Here is a 7,232-nt window from a genome sequence, read left to right as displayed (position 1 = left end):
TCTCAGTTTCCTTTATTCTTTGTGCGGTATCAATTACTACAAAGAATGAAATAGATTCTGTTGGGAGTTCCTGGCTGGATGTAAATTGGGAACACATTTAAAAAATATATTTAATAAAAGCTTTACATTTTGAGGTAATTCCTGAAGGACTTTAATTACAAAGGGCAAAGCACATGCTTGAATATGTATGTATATACATATTTTTCCATTTTGATTAAATATTGTGTAAGTATAAATATGCTTAATTACACATGAAGAGAGAATAAATAAATTTTCAGTAGCCACAGACTTGGGGGTGGGGTAGGTACTGAAATTAGTCTTTATCTTGAATTTGCTTTATAGCAGAAAATGTAATCTGGTCAGTTCCAGATAAACTCAATACCTTCCAGTTTCTTTTTTCATGTCCTTTCCAATTAAAACTCTAACCATGAGTTACTTCATTCACTTTTCTCCGTGAGCTCCTAGTTACATTCTACTTCTCTCCTAGAATTTTATATTGATATAACTTTTTAGCATTTAAAAATTTTCCTTTGTATTTTGAATTGACAAGTAATAATTGTATATATTTATGGGGTACAATGTGATGTTTTGATACATGTACACATTGTGGAGTGAGCAAATCAGGCTAATTAACATATCCATCACCTCATATACTTATCATTTCTTTGTGGTGAGAACATTTAAAAAACGCTCTTCAGCAACTTTGAAATATGTTATATATTATCAACTATGGTCACCTGCTGTGCAGTAGATCACCAGAATTTATTCCACTAGAGGCTGACCAGGGATAGAGTGGGAGGGGAAAGGGAAAATGTTGGTCAAAGGGTACAGAGTATCCTAATGTAATTTATTCTATATTTAGAAATCTGTTACTTCTCTGCAGAAATGTATATAAATGAAACATTTTAATTTTTTTTAAAAAAATAAGTGAACAAAGCTTATAGAATAAGAATATAAAGAAAAATATTTTTGTCCAGCTGTACAATGTGCTTGTGTTTTAAGCTAAGTGTTATTACAAAGGAGTGAAGCAGTTAAAAAAATTAAAAAGTTTATAAACTAAAAAAGTCACAGTAAGGTAAGGTTAATTTGTTACTGAAAAAAGAAAAATACTTTTTATGAATTTAGTATAGCCTAAGTATACAGTTTATGAAATCTACAGTAGTGTACAATAACGTCTTAGGCCTTCACATTCACTTGCCACTCACTCGCTGACTCATCCAGAGTCAGTCCTGTAAGCTCCATTTGTGGTAAGTGCCCTATACAGGTATACATTTTTTTATCTTCTATGCTTTATTTTTACTGTACCTTTTCTGTTTAGATATGTTTAAATACAGAAATGCTTACTATTGTGTTATAGTTGCTCCACGGTATTTAGTACATTAACATGCTGTACAGGTTGGTAGCATAGGAGCAATAGGCTATACCATATAGCCTAGGTGTATAGTAGGCTATACCATCTAGGCTTTTGTAAGCACACTCTATGATGTTCATACAATGATGGAATCACCTAGCGATACATTTCTCAGAAGGTGTTCCCATTATTAAGCGATACATGACTGTATTTGGAATTAAATCTACTGTCTTTCTCTTTACTTTCTGGTTTCCCCACCCTTTTCTCTCCTGTCTTGGCTTCTTTTGAATTGGTTTAGTAGTTGATGACTTTATTGAGTATTGATGACTTTAAATGAGGATTTACTGTATTATTTTTGGTTCTAGAAGTTATTTTTCAATCCATTTTTCTGTTCTGTTCATTTTTGATAGTGTGTTATTCCTTAGATATTCTAATATCACCCTTTATTTCTTTAAATATGCTATATTTCATATCCTCATGCTTATTTTATAACTGATGACTCCAGTATTTATAGTCTTTATAAGCCTGATTTTTCTGTTTCTGCTGATTCTTACTCATAGTAGCTTGTTTCCTTTTTAGTTTATGATTTATTATTTTGAGCTCATGTTCCATGGAATTTTATTTTGGGGAATAAATTGATACATATTTGAGGTTTATTACTTTAGAGAGGTTTAGTGATGGCTTCTTGGGGGGAAAAGCGCCTGATATTTAAAAGTAAATTATGGGCTGGGTGCAGTGGCTCACGCCTGTAATCCTAGCACTCTGGGAGAACGAACAGGCGGATTGTTTGAGCTCAGGAGTTCGAGACCAGCCTGAGCAAGAGCGAGACCCCGTCTCTACTAAAAATAGAAAGAAATTAATCAGACAACTAAAAATATATAGAAAAAATGAGCCGGGCATGGTGGCACATGCCTGTAGTCCCAGCTACTCGGGAGGCTGAGGCAGTAGGATCGCTTGAGCCCAGGAGTTTGAGGTTGCTGTGAGCTAGGATGACGCCACGGCACTCTAGCCCGGGCAACACAGTGAGACTCTGTCTCAAAAAAAAAAAAAAAAAAAAAGTAAATTATGTGCACAGAGAGAAGGAAAACTCAGTGGAAATCAAGCAGGGGGAAGGGGGGAAGAGGAGAGGGGCAGAAAACCTACCTAATGGGTACAATAAACACTATTTGGGTGCTGGGCACACCTATAGCCATGACTCAATCATTAGTGATCGTATGACCAAAAACATTTGTACCCCCTTAATATTTTGAAATTAAAAAAAGAAAAATCATCAAAAAATGTAAATTATGGTTTGGGTTGTTTATGCTCAAATATCAGCTTATCAGAGAGGTTCTTTCTGACCTCCACTCTCTATATTCTTGCCTCTTACATTTTTTGATAATGCTTGTTTTTATCTGAAATTATGTTATTATTTTATGTGCTTATTGATTGTCTTCCCCTTAGATGAACTTAAACTAAGTCAATCTGGTCATGTATATTTTTAAGGTTATCTTTTGTCGATAATAGTAGCTGTTGAAAAAGTTTTTAGCACAGATGGTTAGCTACTCCCCTATAGCCTCACTATAGGTCACAAAGAAACCAAGTCTCAAACCAAATCTTGCTACACATTCAGATCTTAATTAAGTTTTCATTAGCAAGCAGGTACAAAACAATTCATTCAACCTATTCTTTAAGGTTTATAAAGCCTTAGCCCTTTATCCTTTAAGGTGCTTTGACTTCCACCTTGCATGAAAAATTCTGTTAGTACAGACATAATAGCATCTCCAAGGCAGGATTCTATTACCTCTGGTTGCATCAGGCAGTAAAAAATCCTCTGAACGAATAGCTAGACTCAGAACTGTTTTGAGATCAAATCATTGGCCATCCCTAAGTGTAAAGGCAATGAGGGCCTTGCTGGTTTCTAATACCCTGTTCATGTAAGGGTGGGCAGTGACTATACAATATTTTTATCTAGTCCACATTTCATGAACAGCTTTAACTTTACCATGCAAAGCACATTTCAGAGATTCATCATGTTAATTAACAGGTCACTAATTACACCAAAATCCCTCCTTTTGACTTTCAGTATGCTAATTAACAAAGCATGGGGTGTTGGTCTTGATAGGATAAGAGAAGAACTTGTAGTAGTATCCTTTGGAGCATGGTCTTTGTGATATTATGCTAACTGATCACTCCAGGAATATAGAGCCACAATTATAGCAACTAGTTATTTTAGAATTGAATTTTAATGAAACTAAACTTTAACAAAACAGCACACATTTACTATATCACATTGTATATTCTGATGTATTTTAAAGTAAAGTGCAGTCATTGTGGTATCTCTCTCACTAGAATGGAAACTTCAGAAGGTCAGAGTAGTTGTCTTTCTTTTCACTGTATCCCTAGTATCTTACAAAAGTCACTACAGAGCAGTTGCTCAGTAAGTATTTATTAACTGAATAAATCTATGATAAAATATAATGAAAGTAAAACTCAGAAAGTGAAAAAGTGATTATCCTAAAAATGGCAATATAATTGTCTGTATTTGTGTTGAAAATAAAATAGGGATCATTTTAAAGTAGAATAGAATAATAAATGAAAAAATGTACACTTTCATTTTGGCAGGCTTTTAAGATCCTTGAATATAAAACCAACTTAACAAAATAATAGAAAAAATAGTTCGTAATTAGTGAGTAGTTTTACCACAACTGCCACCAGCACAACAAAACTCACAAGAAGAAAGCCACTGAAACTGCAAACATATAGTCATAATAATAGTCTTTCCTAGCCTGGAGGTTCATTTTCACTGCTATTATTAAAGTGTCATTGCATTTCAGTGATAAGTTGAAATTCTCCAAATTTGCTCTGACTTTTCTAGAAAAAGATTCTTTGGTTAAAAGAACCACTTAACAAAATTATTATCCATTAATCTAGAGCTCCACTGTCCAATGTGGTAGCTACTAGCAATATATGGCTATTGAAGACTTGAAATGTATCTACTCTGAATTTAGATGTGCTGTAAATATAAAATACACACTGATTTCAAAGACTTAGTATGGAAAAAATACTGTAAAATGCCTTAATAATTTAAAATATTTTATACTAAATGATAATATTTTAGATATATTTGGTTTGATAAGATATGTTATTAGAGTAACATATAGATGGTGTTAATTTTGAAGACACAAAAAGAGTGAGCCGGGTACCTGGTTATCACTAGGGGAAGAGATTCTGTGCTTGATTCTGAGAACTAAAAATAAAATCCTAAGCCCCACCTGCAACTGACTGAATAGAACCCCTCTTTGCCAAGGGGACCCCAGAGAAACCTTAAAAAGTGAGTTCCCAGCCATGAAGAGATAAGAGATTGGATATGCCTCATTATACCCCTTCCCTTTTGTGGTTTAGACATAGCAATTCACCAGCAATTAATGTTAAAAATAGAGGTCATAAGACTGATGGAACAGAATCTTTGTGATAGTAAGTTACTAAATTATCAATAATACTTAAGGACATACCATGGAAGGGTTAAGTCATGTACCCCTACACTTAAAGAATAAACTGTTCTCTAACACAAGGTTTTTCTTTTTCTCCAGCAGCTAAACTAAGCACTAGCCTCAAGATAAGCAATATTAAAACAATTACAGGTCATCCACTGCCAATCACTGACTAACTGACCCCCTTTTTGCACAAGCCATAACTACAGCTTTGATCAGACAAGAGACTTATTTAAATAACTTTCTCCTCATAAGAGACCACTGACCATAAACTGGTTCTGGCTGGTTTACAGTGGTTGCACATTTGAGGGCTTTTGTGTCCCTGCTTCACCTTATGATGTATAGTGCCTAATTGTAATACACTTAAATGTTAAGTCTCTATCCCAAAGTGAACATGGGTCATATGTAACATACATGTTTTTTCAACCCACACACGTGCGACCCCTTCGTGAATATTCTGTAACATGTTTTTTTTGTATTTTTAATCATTTATTTATTTATTTACTTCAGAATATTACAGGGGTGCAAACACTTTGGTTACATAAATTGCCTTTGCACTGCGCGAGTCAGAGCCATAAGTGTGCTCATCCCCCAGACAGCATGCACCACACCCGTTAGGTGTAAATTTATACATCCCTGCCTCCCCCCTCCCACCTGCCTGACACCTGATTAATGTTACTTCCATATGTGCACATAAGGGTTGATTGATTAGTACCAATTTAATGGTGAGTGCATGTGGTGTTTGTTTTTCCATTCTCGTGATACTTCACTTAGAAGAGTGGGCTCCAGATCCATCCAGGATAATACAAGAGGTGTTAGCCATTTTTTTAAATGACTGAATAGTACTCCATGGTTTACATATACCACCAACTTTCCATAGAGGTTGTACTAGTTTTCAGTCCCCATTAGCACTGTATGAGTGTTCCGATCTCTCTGCATCCATGCCAGTATTTTTTGTTTTGGGACTTTTTTTTTTTTAGACAGAGTCTCGCTTTGTTGCCTGGGCTAGAGTGCCATAGCATCAGCCTAGCTCACAGTAACCTCAAACTCTTGGGCTCAAGCGATCCTTCTGCCTCAGCCTCCTGAGTAGCTGGGACTACAGGCATGCACCACCATGCTCGGCTAATTTTTTTCTATATATTTTTAGTTGTCCAGATAATTTCTTTCTATTTTTAGTAGAGACGGAATCTCGCTCTTGCTCAGGCTGGTCTCGAACTCCTGAGCTCAAACGATCCTCCCACCTTGGCCTCCCAGAGTGCTAGGATTACAGGTGTGAGCCACCGCAACTGGCCTGTGTTTGGCCTCTTTACATAATCCCATATTTCTTGTAGGCTTTGCTCATTCCTCTTATTTCTCTGTTCTTTGTCTTTGACTGACTTGTTCAGTTCAAAGGTGTTGTTATCAAGCTCTGAGATTCTTTCTTCTGCTTGATCTAACCTATTATGAAGGCTTTCCAGTATGTTTTATAATTCCTTGAATTAATTTTTCATTTCCAGAAGTTCTGTTTGATTTTTCTTTAATAATTCAATTTCTTTAGTGAATGTTTCATTCACTTCCTGCATTGTTTTTGTGGTTTCTTCATCTTGGGTTTCAATTTTATCTTGTATTTCATTGAGCTTCTTTATAATCCATTTCAAAATTCTTCATCCATCATTTCAATATTCTGATTTTGGTTGGTGTTCCTTGCTAAGGAGCTGGCATTCCCTTTTGGTGGCGTCCTTTTGCTCTGATTCTTCATACTTCTGAAGTTCTTTCACTGATTCCTGCTCATCTGGAACGGCTGTTGCCACTTGCTTTTGGTTTTTCTTTTGTTTAGATAATGACACATCAAGTTTAATCTCTGTGTCTGTAGGTGGTTCTCGTGAGTGGGAATCAACCACACCCTGTGTGAGCAGGTCGGTAGATGGTATAACGGGCATGTAAATTGACCTCCATGTCAGTAGGTGGTATTTGCCAAAAGGAACAAACTGCAATGTTTGTAACATGTTGAATATGTATGTTAACCAACCTGGTCACTATAAACTTCCTGGCCCAACCCCACCCTCTTTGAAGTTCCTATTTCCATCTCTGCTGGAGGCTATGCTTCCCAGCCTGTGAGGATGGCCACCTTGGAATCTGTAACTCCCTATAGGAAATAAAGTCTCCCTTCTGAATTTATAAATTAATTTTTAAGTTGACAGTTCTGATACTCATTCTCACTTCTAGACAATTTGAGTCCAGAAATAGGCGTTTGTTACGAGAGTGTCATAAATGGCCGTGCTTGGTTTTTTGTTTTGCACTGGACACGAATGAGAACTTGCCATCCCATTTTGCAAGCAGGACTGTGGATTAGGAAAACCTCTGAGAAGATATGCTTTCAGTGTTTCTTCCATCGATAAGGACTTTATGTAGTCTTTGAATTCCTTAAA

The sequence above is a fragment of the Propithecus coquereli genome, unplaced genomic scaffold, assembly GCF_000956105.1.
Source record: "Propithecus coquereli isolate 6110/MARCELLA unplaced genomic scaffold, Pcoq_1.0 Scaffold50, whole genome shotgun sequence".
NCBI classification, from domain to species: Eukaryota; Metazoa; Chordata; class Mammalia; order Primates; family Indriidae; genus Propithecus; species Propithecus coquereli.
This window is presented reverse-complemented; position numbering follows the sequence as displayed.